General features: G+C 44.0%; 1 long non-coding RNA gene and 1 other non-coding gene across 3 annotated transcripts in view; both read right to left on the bottom strand.

Annotated features, from left to right (window-relative positions):
* Window positions 1–455: 455 nt before the first annotated feature.
* Window positions 456–18829, bottom strand: part of LOC113831634 — a 62257-nt gene continuing 43883 nt past the window's right edge. The window contains exon 3 of one of the 2 annotated variants that reach the window (XR_004772629.1): window positions 456–1434. This is a non-coding gene — a long non-coding RNA (uncharacterized LOC113831634). Of the gene's footprint in view, window positions 1435–1531; window positions 1619–18829 lie in introns of those variants that run through there. The other variant, XR_004772628.1, reaches the window with a different exon arrangement.
* Window positions 17561–17632, bottom strand: Trnaa-ugc. The gene has a single exon. It is a non-coding gene; the product is annotated as a tRNA-Ala (tRNA).

The raw sequence follows: 18829 nt of genomic DNA on the forward strand, positions 1-18829 counted from the left end.
TGTACAGGGGTAACGTTCTTTATTAAATATGTAAGTTCTTACCTATGTGGGTTTGATTACAAAAACTAATAAAGTATTCACTAAATAAAAAAATATTCCATTAAAGAGGCTTCAAGACTACTTTAAGGGAACCAGCCATGGCTTATGTGTGGGGAGGGTGAGGCTACAGACATGAGCACAAATAGAGGCTCATTGTTTACAAGTTGAGAAAGCCTGGGGGTCAGACAATTTTTGTGAATGTTACAGATCAACCTAGAAATCTTTGTGATGGAGATAGTTTTTGAAGACCCAAGACTTCAGGCATGGAGTCATGCAACAGGAATTTCTTTAGAAGATTAAACTGTGAACAAGGCAAGTCACAGATTAGGGGGCATATTCAGATGTATTTAAAGGCAAGGTAGTTAGAGAAGTCACAACCTCCCAGGTACACCTACCTTTCCTCCACACCCCACCAGAATACCCAGCCTCCCCTCACTGACTCTTCTCTGCCCTGCTTCAGAGTCCTCATCTCAGACTCAGGCATAGAGAATCCCTGAAAGAGAGGGCATGATAAACTCTTTTTCCATTCCCACAGTTAAAAACATTTTAATCTCCAGGGGAAGGTCTAGAGCTTCTGCCCGAACTGGGAAAATCACAGACTCCAAGAGAGCATTTGGGATTGGAACCCAAGACTTGAAAAGAAATTGTGGCTAAGGAGCAGGGAGAGGTGTTGCCGGAAAAGGTGGAGAACAGGTCCTGGATTCAGGACAGGTTCCCAGTCACAGATTTCCACTGAGTGCACAGACCCTGCCTGTGTGTGCAGTCTGCCTATTTGAAGCTGCTGTTCCCAGCTCCTCTGGACTCTCGAAAAGGAGGAGGATCCAGGCTCGAATCCATGCAGGTCGGTGCACAGAGGCAGTATTAGAAACAAATGATGAAAAAGGCACACATTTGCCTTTTGTCTTCACATTTCTCAGTTCTGTGTGATGGTTCAAACAAGAAATATAATGGGATGGGATATGCTGTGGTCCTCTTTAGACATAGAGAAAATGTGTTGGAAACTCTGTTCTTAGAAGGGTTCAAGTGAAGGGAATATATTCACAGTAATATCAGAAAGTTTAAACATGCAGGCACTCACCAAATCAGAGTACCTCCAGTATAACACCGACCAGGAAGTCCTGGAACAGCTGATATAATATAATTTACTGCAAAGTACATGGTCCTACCATCCATCTGAGATGACAAGGCATTGATGCCTCAAAGGTTTGCTGATGAACAAAAGACTGGATAATGTGATCACCCTTAATGGATAAGGATGCAGGAAGACAAGTGACTTACCCATAATGTCACCATGTTCTAGTCACCCTTTCTGTCTGACAGATGTCACATCACAATGTATTCTTCTCTACCAGCTCCAGCTTCTGGGATGCAGAGATTAAATCCTTTGCTTTTATACTGGAAGGCAGCATGAGAGGAAATATTACACATTAAACAGCGGAAACCAGGATGAGCCAGCACATAAAAGCCACGATATGGAATGGTGGTGGCTTGCCTGTGCAGACTCCATCAGTGGAAGTTATGCAATGATGGTCTTCCTCTTCCCAGTTCATCACATTCCCCTGAACACACACAGTGAGACCTGTGAATGCACAGACATAATGGAAATGTGAGATTGTTCACTTCCCATTACCTCGAAAAGTATCCTATCCTTCTTTTCATGTGCTCATGTCCACTCTGTCCTGCCAGAGCCATCACATTGACAGCATGAAAGAGGCAAGGGGAGTGTGCCAAACAAGACACACGAAACACTAGGTTTTGTTTTCTGTCTCTTTAAGTCTTGAACATGATCCTTGGATGTGAGCATCATTGCCTCCTTTATATACACGGGGTCAGTGAGTGCAATGTTTAGACTCAGCAAAGACTCCAGAGGCACCAGATGAACACGGATGCCATTGTAAATGGATTTCTCTGGCCAATACTGGGACAAATTGGTCATCAATAAAGAGAAGGGCAGTATGAGAGGATAATAGTAATGTGTATTCTGAGTCATAGTGATACAAATCAATATAGGACTATATGACTATGCAAAAAAATATAAACACCAGATCATCATGCAAGAAGCACTAATTGAATTATGTCACTTAAATCCTCTCATAGCATTAAGTAATTTAACTCACTTTAACAAATATATTATTAGTCTCTCCCAAATCCCACATAAGTCATTATGACCCTGTGGTAATGATGCAGGTAAAAAAAAAAAAGTCAAGGGGTAAAAAAGCAGAATAGCAAACTTGTTCATCATATGCTCTTGAATCTATGAATGATATGAGCACATAATTTAGCCCTCAGTGAGGCACAAGTCGAATTTTCTGGAAACTTCAGAGACACGTTTGCACACACACTAGCATATACAGAATACACACTTACAGAATTAAATTTAAAAAAACACAGCTCTCCCCTCAAAGGAGGAAGAGAGAATTTATTCTAGGGTTAAATATGACTGAGAAAATAAGAGTGAGACTGACTAAGATAGTACAATTTTCATGTTACAATGTGGGAACACTTACAGAACCTTTTTATAATAATGGAACAAAGACCATTATGAATTCAGTCACCCATTAAAAAGATTTGAGGAAATGGTAAGTAGGCTCTTATGTAAAGCAGAGTAACCTCAGCCACAGGTGTTAGCTGCTGTGTGATGACATCCAGTCCTTTGAATAGTAGACTATTAATACTTTGTTTTAAGGAGGTATGTTCTGATTGTTTAAAAAAAAACTCTGTTAGGATGTCAGGTCCAACTTCATGTGTCAGTGACAAGACGTGAGGTAGTTCCAACACAGGGGGACCAAGGAGTGTCTACTCATGAGCTAAGGTGAGCACACACTGTAATTAGCCTCTGGGCTCCAATCTTCATTCGTCTTCACATCACTCAAGTTCTATCCATCAATCCATCAGTCTCTGCAGTCCCAACATCTGTCTAGGAATTCCTGTTCCACAGACACAACACCTCTCCCTCTCACTATCCTAGCTCCCTGCTACCCATTACAGTGTTTACAGAGAGATCAAGAGGTGAACTCACATCTTGCAACAGATTCATCTCTAACCACACTCGGGATGCTGAAAGATACTAAATATGTTCTTTCAGTGTGGTTCCTGCGTAGATGGCCCGAGGACTTGTCTCTGGGGCATTCCTTTCAATTGACTGTCAATGACCTCTGCACACTGATAGGGAAATGTGGGCAAACTGCATCCCGAGTGTGGTCAAATGAGGTCTCTATTCTTGGAGTAATCCATGCTTTCAACCAAATACATCTTTCATGAGTACCATTGACATTTGGTTCCTGACAGTTGACAGAAATTTTAATAACTAGTTCACAGAAAAAACAATAATTAGAAATTGAATTTTAAAAATACCAGATATAGGTGAATCAAAACAGTGTAAAAACTTAATGAATATTCCTGCCATACAAATCTATAGTACCTATAGATTGAAACAAGTAAAAACATTGATGAATTGAAGACAACCTACATAAATGAAGGACATATAATGTTCATGTGTCAAACATGTAATTATTGTTAAGATGTTTATTGATTCAAATCTGATCTACAGAATCAATGGAAAACAATAAGATTACCCTATTTTAATTGGGTGGGAAATTCTAATCTTTGTAGATCAATGTATTGAATTGGGGATCTTAGAAACATAAAGATATAGAAGAGCATTTCCTGATAAGAGATCTGCATATGAAACTACATTAAGTGGGACCATCCTGCTATAGGAATCCAAGCAGGGAAGTAAAGACCACAAATCAACATTGCAAAATTACACCCACACATTTACAGACCACTGCCTCTTTTGAGCCAACATCTTTCTATGTATTCCATGCTGCCATCAATCTTGTGTGTAGTCTAGTCTGAGAAGGACTGACAATACTCCCCATGCTGCCTCTTAGGTACTGGTTTTATTGATATATATACTATCCCTGGATTGCTGGAGAACTGATAGTTGACAAATATGCAAAGCAATTTGGTGTAGAAAGAATGTTCTTTAAGCAAAGAATGCTGGGGCAAGTGTATATCGATATCCCACAAATATAAATTAGGACCTACATTGTATCATGTGCAAACACAATTGAAAACTGAACAACAACAACAACAAAAAACCAGATGGACTGGAGCTAGAGTTTCAGGCAGCTATGAACCTCCTGACATGCTAGATGAGAACAAAACTTGTGTCCTCTGCAAGAAAATATGTTCTCTTAACTACGCAGCAATCTTTCCAGCCTCGAGTAAAAGAATTTTAAAGTAGGAATTTCATGTTGAACAATCCGCCAAATCTGTCCAATTATATGTAAGTTTAGGCCTAGGTGAAATAAGCTTTCTTTACATTGGCATGTGAAGTTCAAGAAAGTGCTTTGACATATTAGATCCTTCAAATCATATTTTTGTTTCCCCGCTGGAACTTTAGTCTAAGCTACTAGATAAATATTGAATGATCTCAAATGAATACTTCTAGGTAAGTAAAATAGGAGAAAAATGCATTTAAAGTCAATGTGCTTCAGAGATTATTAGGTGGATACATATTTTGGAAATCATGCATAGTTGCAAATTACAGGATGAATACATGGCTTTCTTTTTTCAAGTGTTTTTTTTTTTTATTAGAAAGGAAATTATTTTACATGTCAATCCCAGGTGCCTCTCCTTCCCCTTCTCCCCTGCCCCCCCCCATCTAACACCCTACCTATGCCATATCCTTTTTTCTCCCCAGGGAGGGTGAGGCCTTCCCTAGGAGGTCTTCGAAGTCTGTCATAGCCTTTGGCCAAGCCAATCCCCTTGTGTATAGGCTCAGGGAGCATCCCTCTATGTGGGTTGGGCTCCCAAAGTTCATTCCTATGCTAGGTATAGGTACTAATTCACTACAACAGGTGCTAGAGATTTCCAAGGCCTCCTCACTGATACCCACATTCAGGGGTGTCTGATCAGTCCCATGCTGGTTTCCCAGCCATCAGTCTGGGGACCAAGAGCTCTCCCTAGTTCAGGACAGTTGTTTCTGTGGGTTTCACCAGCCTGGTATGGAACTTTTGCTCATCAGTCCTCCTCCTCTGCAACTGGATTTCAGCTTGGTTCAAGGTTTAGCTGTGGGGGTTTCTTCTACTTCCACCAGCTGCCGGATGAAGGCTCTACTATGGCATATGAATTAGTCATCAATCTCATTATCAGGAGAGGGCATTTAAAGTAGCCTCTCCTCTGTTGCTTAGATTGTTAGTTGGTGTCATCTTTGTAGCTCTCCAGACATTTCCCTAGTTCCTGATTTCTCTTTAAACTTATGTCTCCCTCTATATATATATATATATATATATATATTATATATATATATATATATCTTGCTCTCTTCTGTTCTTCCCCCAACTCAACCTCCCTGAACCATCCTGTCTTCCTCACCCCTCTTTCTTTTCCCCTTCTCATTCTCCTAGTTCCATCTCCCCTCCCCCCATACTCCCAATTTGCTCAGTAGATCTTGTTCCTTTCCGATTCCCAAGGGGACCATGTATGTCTCTCATAGGGTCCGCCTTCATTACCAGCATTTCTGGAAGCATGGACTGCAGGATGGAAATACTTTACTGTGTCTAAAATCCACTTATGAATGAGTACATACCCTGCCTGTCTTTTTGTGACTGAGTCACCTCACTCAGAATGGTTTCTTCTAGTTCCATGCATTTGCCTAATACTTGGCTTTCTAGGGTGATACTATCATATAGCATAACATGCTGATTTCACAACTAAACAGACATTTGTAAGGCTTACCGCTCCAACAAAGTATAAAAATAAGCCTGTAATGTCAAAGAGGACACACAGAAGAAAATCCATGTCACTGTGCCTATGTGAAGATTTCACAACAAGGACATCTAATAAAAAGCATAAGAGGCAAAGGGAAATCTCCTGGAATCAAGAAGAAATACCCCAACTATGAATATAAACAAGCAAGATGTTGGTGGCTCACGACTTAGGCTTAGCACTCTGGAGCCAGAGGCTGCCTGATTTCTGTGAGTTTGAGACCAGACATAATCCAGTTGTAAAGAGGAATCATCAGCAATGAAGTGGCAGACCTTAGGAAGTCAGACAACCTAGGCCCCCAATCAGAGACCTGGGGAGCCAGGATAAGACTGCCCAGGCCCGCTGAATGCAGCTGTCATTTGGGGGCTTGGGCAGTCTTTTCCTGCCTCTGGAAGTACAACAAGAATTTTGTCCTGTGGAGGCAGGAAACTCTCTCAGTCTACACACACGGGGGAGGAAACTCTCTCAGTCTACACACACGGGGAAGACACTCTCTCAGTCTAGACACACCACACGGGGAAGGACACTCTCTCAATCTACACACACGGGCAGGAAACTTAGTCTAGACATAGGGGGGTGGACACTCTCTCAGTCTACACACACGAGGGAGGATACTCTCTCAGGCTACACACACGAGGGAGGATACTCTCTCAGGCTACATACACGGGGGGAGGACACTCTCTCAGTCTAGACACACGGGGGAGGATAGTCTCTCAGTCTAGACACATGGGGGAGGAAACTCTCTCAGTCTACACACAAGGGGGAGGACACTCTCTCAGTGTAGACACATGGGGGAGGATACACTCTCAGTCTACACACATGGGGGAGGACACTCTCTCAGTGTAGACACATGGGGGAGGATACACTCTCAGTCTACACACACAGGGGAGGGACTACGGAATAGGTCCTGAACCTAATGATGTGACAGATATTGATGATGACATCTTATGGGAGGACTAAGTGTCTCTCACTAGTTGATGGGGGACTCATGGTGGGGGGGGCTTAGAGGATGGGAGCAGAGGGTAGTGCGATTGGTATGTAATCTCAGATTCTTTTTAATTCAAATGAAAACTACTTAAAAAATAAAACCAAAACTGAATGACCCGAGAAGGAAGAATACTTAAAATTTAAAATCGCCTGATCTTATAAATGCAAGGAGGAGAACTGAAAAGATACAAATCTATGAGGTGGAAAGTTACACAAACTTATATCATAAATAATTCCCATGAAAAACATACAAAAGAGCACAAAGTCAGTCAATAGAAATTGAGAAATTCGAAAGATATAGGTGTGCTCTTCAAGGGGACATTGATAGGTTTGGTTCTATTAATAAGATATTCAATAGAAATTTTAATGCCATGTGCAGAGAGCGTCAGGATAGAGACACTGAGGAGAGATCAGGGTCACCTGGGAGGGTGGGACCCACTAAAAAGGAAGTTAAAATCCCAAACTGGTGACAAGCACACAGTGTCCCACACCTGTAATCCCTTCACAGGGCAACTGAGGCAGGAGATTCATTGAGAGTTCCCAGACAGGATAGGACACAATGAAACGTTGTCTCAAAACCAAACTAACTCACAAACTACTAAGGAGGAACAATAATCCTCTAACCAACTGCATATTACAGAGTCATCTCAGGGTAATCACTGATTAGTCTTTAGACTTTCCTGTTTTATGTCCCTCAGATCCTGTGTGGGAGCAATCTGATCCCTTTTCAGGGAGCAGCAAGCTGGGATCAGAGAGAGCTCACTCTATTGTCTATCTCCCTGCTGCTCCCTCCCCCAGAACACTCCTCCTATGGCTCCAGCACAGCCAGGTCCAGACAGCACAGCACATGCAGGAGGCAGAATGGTCCCCACTCTCTCTCCTTCTGCAGACACCTGGCTGCAAATCTGGAAGGGAGAGTGAACCTACTTGGGTGTGGGATCCCTGCATCTTCCTCCCCACCCTCAGGAAGATTCAGGTACTCACCTCTGGGAACCCAGAAGCTCACTCAGTGCAAACAGCAGGAATTCTCCTTTCCAGGACATTGCTTGGGTAGCCATTGAAATCGGTAGCCATAATGACCCCAGGTTTCTATGACAACCACAAATGTTTCCTGTGCTCAGTAAGCAGCAATGGCTCCTCCCAGCTCTTCCTCTCTTTCTCTCACCACAAGAACTCTTCACCCTTGTTTTCACCCTAGAAATCATACCCTATGGAGAAATGGCCACCAGCAGGAAAGCAGAGCTTAGCTTCTTTGTGATAAGAAAGCATATCACTGGAGGCAAGATTACTTTCTTCTCACCAGACTATGGTGGTCTCCATGGAAATACCCTCACAGTCATAGATTAACATTTCTGTCACGTGACAGATTAGCAAATTCATCCATTAACTAGCTATGCAAATATGAGTTCACAAGTCTGGGACACCATATGGAATAGATCCTGAAAGAGAAAAATTTAAAAACCTTAACTTGGAGACACTGGGACTGGAAACCGGGACCTCATATATGCAAAATAAGTGCTCCAGAAGCTAAGCTTCATCCCCAAACACTCACCTGCATTTATTAATATTTATATGAAAGCAGAGAGAGTGAACCATCCTCCCTATTCTCTTTTAGAACAAGCCTCAGCTTTCAGTGCTTGAAAACATTTTTTTTTCTACTTGGGGCAGGCCAGTCATCTTGTTTCATATCTTTCCCACACTATTCATCTCTTCAATTATTGCAATAACTTAAATTGAGCTAATTATTTGTTCTTAAAATATAATGTGCTGTCCCTTCTATATGTTTAGGTATCTCCCCAACTGCAATGCAGGTCTAAAAATGAATTTTTATTGCAATATGCCCCCCTCTTCACAGGTCATCTTGTAAATGTCTCAACAGAAAACATCATTAGTAGACTATTTTATATAACATGAGAAGAGTATAAAGGTAATAAAACTAACCCGAGAAGATGCCACAGCATACAAAACTGCCCAGCTCTGCTGCCTTTCTCTCACAGCAAGAACACTTGACCCTTGTTATCACCCTAGAAAGAATACCCATTAAAGAATCCGCCAGCAGCAGGAAAGCAGAGCTTCCACATTTTGTTAGATCCAAGAACAAAACATGATTCTGTAGACATGATTAGTTTCTACTCACCAGACTACAGTGGTCTCCATGGAAATGACATCACAGTCATAGATGAACATTGTTGTCAGGTGACAGATGAACAATTTCATCCACTAATTAGGTATGGAAATTTGACCTCAGAAAAGGAAGTTAAAGTCTGACACTTTAAAAAATGTGGATCCTGAAAGGGAACAGTTAAGAAGAGAATAGATTCTGAAAGGGAACAGTTGAAAAGAGTTGTACATACCGGGAATTGAACCCAGGACCTTATGCACGCAAAACGGGAGTCCTTCCACTGAGCTACAACCCCTTTGAAGGTGAGAGGGTGAAGAGAGCATGTATGTAGTTAGGGAGATAGATCACGCACTTGTAGGGCCTGAAAGGAACTGCATGTTTTCTTTTGAGTATACTTTATAACTACCCATTGAGTGTTTTAATAATGATTTTATGCCATTCCTTGGATGAGAAAACAATCTATTGTCATTCAAAGCATAGTAATCATAATAATCATAATAAACTTTATATTATTCAAAAAACGCAGGCTAACAATACATAATAGTTGCAATAATTCAGGCCCATCCTCTTGAATTCAAATTTAGGTTGTAGTATAAGTTTAACTTGACAGTGTCATAATGGCCTCAGTGAAAACGGCCTGGACACAGAGGGCCGAAAGCAGGTCAAGTACTACCCAGTCTTCAATGAAGTGGTGATCCTCAGAGGCCCATCCTCATGCCTGTTGAATGTAGATGTCTACCTGGATGGACACCCTACCAACACTGTTGAGAGCAATGGAGAGGTCATCTGCACCCCATGGCCAGCACACAATATACAGCTGTAGCAGCTGGGACTTTCATGGTCCACACCAACATACAGGCCACCGGGGTCACACCCATCAGCCCCTGGCTCTCATTCTGTCAGATGGAGATCCCCGCAGTGGTCTAGCTGAAGACTATGGTGTCACACTGCACGGGTGTCTTTTGATGGACAGAAGATACAGGAAATGTGCCATGGAGACAGCATCAGCATCACAACCTCCTGATACCAGCTGTCCTCTTTCTATGTTTGCACCCTGTGATGGACTGTATTGAGAACCTGGCCCAGTGTCTGCATTGGAATGTTCCAAAGAAGCAAGCTCACTTCCCAGAGGATGAGGATCAGGACCAGGAGGGTGGTCAGGGGATGGGAGGAAGGTTTAAGTGTGAGGGACATGAATTTGGGACCTCGTCTAGTTATCTTGCTCCCTGCTGGACCCGTCCAGCAGGTCCAGTTATTCAGGGTCTGAAGAGGTACTGCCTGAAAAGAATCATGGGCGGGAGAAAAGGAGGAGACCATACGAGCATAAGTTTTTGTCACGGTCTCATTTTATTGAAGAAGTAGTAAGACTTATATAGGAATGTGGCAAGGAGGGAGTGGGGAGGGAGGCGGGAACGGGGAGCGAGCTTGTAGTGGCCGCTGGCCTCTGGCGGTGGGGCTCCTGGGATGTGCACTGCATGCAACATGGAGGAGGAACTGAGGAGGGAGCAGGGAGTTAGTACATCTGGTGATTTGCGCAAACGGCTATCTAAAGAATGTCTGTTGCCTGAGAACCTCCTATGTTTCTTGTCCTCAGAGCTGCTTATCTCTTCCCGGAATAGAACAGCCAGTGGTGGCAGTTGCCAGGTGGCAAGTCCTTTAAGAGTCTGTAATTTTCCACTGCTCTGGATGGCCCCTTAACTTATGGCTCCCAACACCTGCTGACTGGTTAGGGTGATCTGAATGACTAGCAATTTCCTAACTGAACTACCTTTATATCTTGACCTGACTCCGTATTGCCATTCCACTTTATCTGGTGTCAGAAGTCCATGCCCCTGTCCTGTTGTTGTTCGCTTTGGGACATACATGCAGGTCCTACCAAAACAGTGAGCCAGCCACCTGCCAGGCATGAGCCATGCAGGTACTCTCATTTCTTCCTACCTCGCCTCGCCAGGAGCGCTTTCTTTTCTGCAGGCCTCCAAAGCCGAAAAAGCTTTAGTGACATGGTTTCTGCAGTCTGCAGCCACTGGCACAGAAGCTGTGCTGCAGAGTCCAGCCCCGTTCACCCATCAGGCTCAGAAGCAGCACAGCAAACTCGTGCTGCAACAAGGCTGACTACCCAACCAAGTGAGTGTAGTGGGCCACCAAAACCAGGCCACCTCAGCCCTCTGCCTCCTCAGCTGCTCTCAGAAAAGCCACTTGGACGCCAGGGGCTGAGCAGACCTTGTCGGTACGGCTTTGGAATTCGCAGATGATCACCTTGCTCCCATTCACATTGCCAGGCAATAGCAATAGCAGCGAGTTCAGGCTTGGACATCTCCTTCAGTAGGCAGCTAGGTCTCACTTCCCGGCCTCCAACCTGAGCACTCAAGCCCGTGGGTGCCTTCCTTCTCTTGTTCTCCCCTTGGTCTTCTGGCTCAGCTGGCCTTGTCAAACCCGATGGCTGTTCACGTATCTGTGGCCTGCCTGCCTGTGGGAGAGCTTGGGACTGCCTTCTGAAGAACACATCAGTCTTTAATGTTTTTAAACATTTCGCATTTCCAGAGAAGCAAAATAAGACTGGGCTGGGTGTCCTACATCTCTCTCATGGGCCCCATGAGATCCCAGGTCAGGAATTCCCATAAATCAGTCTGTTGAAATTCTGAGGGGGTCAAAATGGATTGATCTTCAGTTTGATAATGAAATTAACGTCTCAGCCAGAAATCTTCCTTTAGGTGCAGTGCTTTCATCCAGAGCTGCTAGGTGCCTTGCCCCATGCATCTCTTGGGTTCACCTGGCAGCTTTGCTATGGGTTAGCAAGGCATGTGATGGGTAGTTGCCTCTGAGTCTGTCCCAAGGCCTCTTAATCCTTCCAGAGAAGACAGTGGCAACACCTTGCACAGCCATCTGACAACATCACATTCCTCCTGTAGGAGGGAAGCAGCTCCTGAGACAATTTAAATACTTTAGAGTTTCTTTTAAACTTTCTGAAGTCATTGTGTACATATTTGAGTGTACATGCTTTGTGAAGATTTAGAGGGGACTGCCTCTTTTCAGTGTTTACAATGTGTCCAGCCCAATGCACAGTCCAGGACAGGGCTCTGTGCTTCCAATCTTCCTTAAGCAGGGGCGAGAAATTATCCCAGGCCACCTTACTATTATCATCAGGGTTGTGGGACTGTCCTCTTTCTTCCACAAGAGTCTTAGGGTTACATCTGGGCAGCAGCCATATGGATACCTGTGTGCAGACATGTATGTAAAATAAATAGCATACATGGGAGCCATAAGGATTGGGGAGACTTTGTGGACTCAGTGGTCAGCCAACTCACCTCATTTAGGTGTCTGTTTCAGTTTTGTCTTCAGCTCTCATGGCAGGAATAGGAAGGGGGGACTGCCCAGTCTTCGACTGGCTTCCGGGGTGAAGTCAGGCTTCTGTGTCATGCTGTTCAAAAATGTTGGCCGGCAGCTCTAGGTGTGACCCTGCTGAGCTTTCTTCTACTGGTCCCTTGTTGACTAAAGTAAGCCCCTCTGGAGCCCTAATTGTCTGGATTCAGTGCTGTTGGCTGTGGTAGCTTGTCCCCAGAACTGTGCTGTTCATATGTGATTGTGAGCACAGAGGCCTCTGCTGTGATCCACAGGAGAGCAGGGTCTGGAGCATGGTTCACAATCTAACAAGCAAGTGTTCACAAGTCTAGAAGCAAACTGCTAAAAGACTGTTGTATAACACATGGTGTTTTCATGTAAAGCCTCATGTTTCATATTAATATCTTAAAAAACTTCTTGGTTGTTAGTGAAGACCTCATCACTATTTTCAGATGCTTTCAATAAGTAAACTTATTTAAAAAGAAAATTACAGGATTCTAAGTGATAAGAGGAAAATACAACAAACTGAATTAGATTAAGACAAAATATAACTATCAAATAGAAGTTGGAAATGCAAACCAACAGGAGGAAAAGAGTCTATAAAAAACCCCAAACTCAGAGACCCACTTGTTCACAAACTCTGAGGTTCCAAAAATACAAATAAATCTACCCCCAATATACTAAAAGGTATGAAACATACATAGAAAACCTGGTGGAGTTTAGATGTTTACAAAGTGGAGTCAGAGATAGGTTGATAAACGGTAGTTTAATAGGGAAAAGTACTCACCCAAGGGAGCCATTGACCAGGTTAGCCCCAGAGCAGGACAGACCCTGAAATGAGTCCTAGTCAGCTCAGACAGGCAAAAGAGAGCCACCAGCGCCTCTGTCCTTCTTAAAGCCTTGCGACATAACTCAGACCACACCCAGGAGGGAGTGATCAGCTTCAACTTTAATCAATGGTTCTCCCTACAGGTGCAGACTCATGGAAGCCCAGTGTTTGCTGCTTCAGTGTCTATGAGTGTTTATGATTTAAAGGGTCTTTCACTCCACATGGAAATCAATCTACCTCTACTTCCAAAGATAACACTCTTGGGCATGTTCCATAAGGATGCTTCTTCCTACCAAAATGACAGTTGCTCAATCATGTTCATTCTTGTTGGACTCACAATAGCCAGAAAATTGAAAATACCGAAATGTCCCTCAATTGAAGAATGGTTAAAGAATTTGTGGTGCACTTATACAACAAAATATTACTCCAAGGTTTAATAAATATCACCATGAAATTTGCATGCAAATGGATAGAGCAAAAAAAAATCATTGTGAGTGAGGTTACCCAGACTGAGTGATAAATATGGTATATATTTGCTTATATGTGGATAAGACTGGTTAAATAAATGATACCGACACTACAACCTACACTCCCATAGAGATTAGATATAGAAGAAGAGATTATGAGGATACAAATATCTCCCTGACAATGGGAAATAGATAAGATTTTATGGGTGGTCTGGAGGGGGCTAGAAGAGAGCTTAGGGGTGGGAGGGGGAAAGAAATAGGTTTGAGAGAGAGAATTCAGGGAGACACAGGTAGAATTGAGGGGCATTTGAGAGGTGGTATGGAAATCTAGTGCAGTGAAAACTTTGTAAAATATATGGAGGCAATGATGATGAAATCTGTGTTGTGCCCACCAAGAGAGGGACCCCAAATCCTAAAGGACCCGAAGAAACCCGAATGTAAGCACAAGAAGGATTTTATGTAGAAAGCAAACCAGCTAGCTTGGGCTCAACTCAGTCTGGAGAGTTGATGTCCTGAACCACAAAGGCAAGATGCTTTTAAAAGGGACAAGGAGAGGGGGAAGTGTGAGAATGCAAGTCCCAGTTCCAAAGGTTCCCATAGTTACAGAGATTACTTAGCAAAAAGTTTCCATACAAGGTTATCACAACATCAAGGGCCAGGAAGGAGGCAGTAATTGTCACCTGGTTAGGTAAGATTAATTGGCACATCTGTGGGCTAGGGATTTATAACTGGAGCATATCCTTCAATCTAAAAGTTTTAAGACCAGCAGGTCATGAGGCAGTCTAATTTCCAGTGTTCCCAAGGCAAGTGGGTAGGGGAAGATTTTGGAGCAGCTGGTGGTGAGCTTATGTCCCCTATTTGTTATGGGAACTGCTTGTGCCCTCCTGTCATGTTGCTTAGACTTAGAGATCCCACACTTGGTTGGGGTCTTCGACTTTTCCCATTACATTCTGGAAATAATGAGGGAGACAGATTCCCACTGTAACTCTCTTATCATCAAACAAAACTTCCATTACCAGGAGTGGTTTACATAAAATTGAGATGTTGGCCAAAGGGCACCATGGAAATCCCCAAACACCTCAGGCAGATGTCAAGACAATAGGTGGATGTCCATATACTGACAGCAAGGGCCAATAGCTGAGGGATACTCACCCACAACTCATTGGATGTGGACAGGTCAAGCTGGTGCCTATATACACCATCATTACTACATCACAGTGTCTTTAGTATAGGAAGGTACCAAAAGAGAAATACAACTCTCAACCAGGCCAAAGTCCTTTGATCTACATTGCAGTCTTGTTTACAAAAAATGCTAGGGCATTGAAGTACAAAACTTATGGGAATAACCAACCAATGTCTGGTTTGAGTTAAGGCCACTCTACCACATAGAATTCCTACCTGATACTACTTTGGTGACCACAAACCAGAATACATAAACACCAGATATTACTGAAGAAGTACTAGTAGAATTATACCACTTAAAATCTCTCATAGGCACCTGGGCATTGGTGGCACATGCCTTTACTCCCAGCACTCAGGGGGCAGAATCAGGCTGATCACTGTGAGTTAGAGAACAGCCTGGTCTACAACAGCTAGTTACAACTAGTTCCAGGACAGCCTCCAAAGCCACAGAGGAACACTGTCTCAAAAAACAAAAAAGAAACACACAGAAGAAAATCGATGTCACTGTGCCTAGGTGAAAATTTGACAGAAAAGACATCTAATAAAAACCATAACAGGCACAGGAAAATCTACTGGAATCAAAAAGATATACCTCAACTGTGAAGCTGGGCAACCAGGATGTTGGTGGCTCACGACTTAAGCTTAGCACTCTGGACCATGAGACTGCCTGATCTCTGCGTGTTCGAGACCAGAGACCTAACAAGAACTGAGCCAAACAATAATCCAGTTGTAAAGAGCAATCAGCAGCAATGAAATGCCTGACCTTACAAAGTCAGGCCACCTAGGCCCCCAGCCAAACACCTGGGGAGCCAAAATAAGACTGTCCAGGCCCCCTGAACACAGCTGTCAGTTGGGGGCCTGGGCAGTCTTTTCTTTTCCTGCCTCTGGAAGTACAACCAGAATTTTGTCCTGTGGAGGCAGGAAACACTCTCAGTCTACACACACGGGGGAGGAAACTCTCTCAGTCTACACACACGGGGGAGGACACTCTCAGTCTACACACACGGGGGAGGACACTCTCTCAGTCTACACACACGGGGGAGGACACTCTCAGTCTACACACACGGGGGAGGACACTCTCTCAGTCTACACACTCGGGGGAGGACACTCTCTCAGTCTACACACTCGGGGGGAGGACACTCTCTCAGTCTACACACACGGGGGAGGAAACACTCTCACTGTACATACACGGGGGAGGACACTCTCTCAGTCTACACACACGGGGAGGACACTGTCTCAGTCTAGACACAAGGTAGAGGGACTAGGGACTAGTCCTAATGATGTGACAGACTTTCATGATGATAGCTTATGGGAGGCCTAATGCTCTCTCAGGAGTTAATGAGGGACTCGTGGGGGGGGGTGGTTAGATGATGGGAGCAGAGGGTACTGCAATTCGTATGTAATGTAAGATTCCTTTTACTTTAAATTAAAATTATTTACAAAATAAAACCATAACTGAATGACCTCAGAAGGAGGAATACTTAAAATATAAAATTGGCTGAACTTCCAAATGCATGGATGAGAACTGAAAAGATACCATTCTATGAGGAGGGAAGTTAGTCAAACTTATACCGTAAATAATTCCCATGAAACACACAGAAAAGTTCACAAAGTCAGTCAACAAACAGAAATTGAGAAATGCGAAAGATGTAGGTGTGCTGTTCAAGGGGACATTGATAGGTTTGGTTCTATTTATAAGACATTCCATAGAAATTTTAATGCCATATGCAGAGAGCATCAGGACAGGGACACTGAGGAGAGATCAGGATTACCGGGAAGGGTGGGACCCACAATAAAGGAAATTAAAATCCCAAACTGGTGACAAGCACACAGTGTCCCATGCCTGTAATCCCTTCATAGGGCAACTGAGTCAGGAGATTCATTGAGAGGTCCTAGCCAGGGTAGGACACAATGAAACGTTGTCTCAAAACCAAACTACCTCACAAACTACTAAGGAGGAACAATAATCCTCTAACCAACTGCATATTACAGAGTCATCTCAGGGTAATCACTGATTAGTCTTTAGACTTTCCTGCTTTGTGTCCCTCAGATCCTGTGGGGGAGCAATCTGATCCCTTTTCAGGGAGCAGCATGCTGGGATCAGAGAGAGCTCACTCTACTGTCTATCTCCCTGCTGCTCCCTCCCCCAGAACACTCCTCCTATGGCTCCAGCACAGCCAGGTCCAGACAGCACAGCACATGCAGGAGGCAGAATGGTCCCCACTCTCTCTCCTTCTGCAGACACCTGGTCGCAAATCTGGAAGGGAGAGTGAACATACTTGGGTGTGGGATCCCTGCATCTGCCTCCCCGCCCTCAGGAAGATTCAGGTACTCACCTCTGGGAACCCAGAAGCTCACTCAGTAAAACAGCAGGAATTCTCCTTTCCAGGACATTGCCTGGGTAGCCATTGAAATCGGTAGCCATAATGACCCCAGGTTTCTATGACAACTACAAATGCTTCCTGTGTTCAGTAGCCAGCAATGGCTCTGCCCAGCCCTCCCTCCCTTTCTCTCAGTACAAAAACTCTTCACTCTTGTTTTCACTCTAGAAAGCATACCCACTGGAGAAACTGCCACCAGCAGGAAAGCAGAGCTTCCATATTTTGTTAGATCCAAGAACTAAACATGGTCCTGGAGACATGATTAGATTCTACTCACCAGACTACAGTGGTCTCCAAGGAAATGTCGTAAAGTCATAGACAAAAATCTTTGTTGGGTGACAGATGAGCAATTTTATCCAATAATTAGCTATGGAAATTTGACCTCACAACAGGAAGTTAAAATCTGCCACATCTTGCATGAACAGAACTGAAAAGGAAAGGGGGACGCCGGGAATCGAACCCGGGACCTCATGCGTGCAAAGCAGGAGCTCTGCCACTGAGCTACATCCCCACATGGTGTAAAAGGGGGATTAGAGCATATATGAAGGTAGGGAGACTGATCCAGCACTTGTAGGGCCTGAAAGGAATTGCATCGGGTCTTTTGAGTATATTCTGTGGCTTCCAATTGAGTGTTTTAATTATAATTTTATGGCATTTCTTGGATGAGGAAACAATCTATTTTTGTTGGTGATAAATGATTTGTTGGTGATAAATATTTTGATGGTGATAAATAATCATCACCATCATCATAATAATAACCTTTATGTTCTTCAAAACAGGGCAGGCTAACAATAAATAATACTTGCTATTATCAGGCCCATCCACTTGAATTCAAATTTAGGTTATGGTATAAGTTTCACATGACAGTATCATAATGGCCTCAGTGAAAACGGCCTGGACACAGAGGGCAGACAGCAGGTCATGTACTACCAAGTCTTCAATGAAGCGGTGATCTTCAGAGGCCCCTCCTCAAGCCTGTCGACCGTAGATGTCTACATGGATGGACACCCTACCAACACTGTTGAGGGCAATGGAGAGGTCATCTCCACCCCATGGCCAGCACACCATATACACCTGTAGCAGCTGGGACTTCCATGGTCCACACCAACGTGCAGGCCATCGGGGTCACATCCATCTGCCCCTGGCTCTCATTCTGTCAGATGGAGATCCCCGCAGTGGTCTAGCTGAAGACTATGCTGTCACACTGCACGGCTGTCTTTAGATGGACAGAAGAGGCAGGAAATGTGCCATGGAAACAGCATCAGCATCACAACCTCCCGATACCAGCTGACTCTTTCTGTGTTTGCACCCCGTGACGGACTGTATTGAGATCCTGGCCCAGTGTCTGCACAGAATGTTCCAAAGAAGCAAGCTCACTTCCCAGAGGATGAGGATGAGGACCAGGAGGATGAAGACAGCTAGTCTCACTTCCCAGCGTCCAACCTGAGCCCTCAAGCCCTTGGGGGTCTTCCTTCTCTTAATCTTCCCGTGGCCTTCTGGCTCAGCTGGCCTTGTCCAACCACATGGCGCTTCAGGCCTCTGTGTCCTGCCTGCCTAGTGGGAGAGTGGACTGCCTTCGGAAGAACACATCGGCCTTTAAAGTTTTTTAACATTTTGCATTTCTAGAGAAGCAAAACAAGAAATGGTCTGGGTGTCCTAGACCCAGACCCCTGAGATCGCAGATCAGGAAATTCCCGTAAATTATTCC

The sequence above is a fragment of the Cricetulus griseus genome, unplaced genomic scaffold (genome assembly GCF_003668045.3).
Source record: "Cricetulus griseus strain 17A/GY unplaced genomic scaffold, alternate assembly CriGri-PICRH-1.0 unplaced_scaffold_150, whole genome shotgun sequence".
NCBI lineage: Eukaryota > Metazoa > Chordata > Mammalia > Rodentia > Cricetidae > Cricetulus > Cricetulus griseus.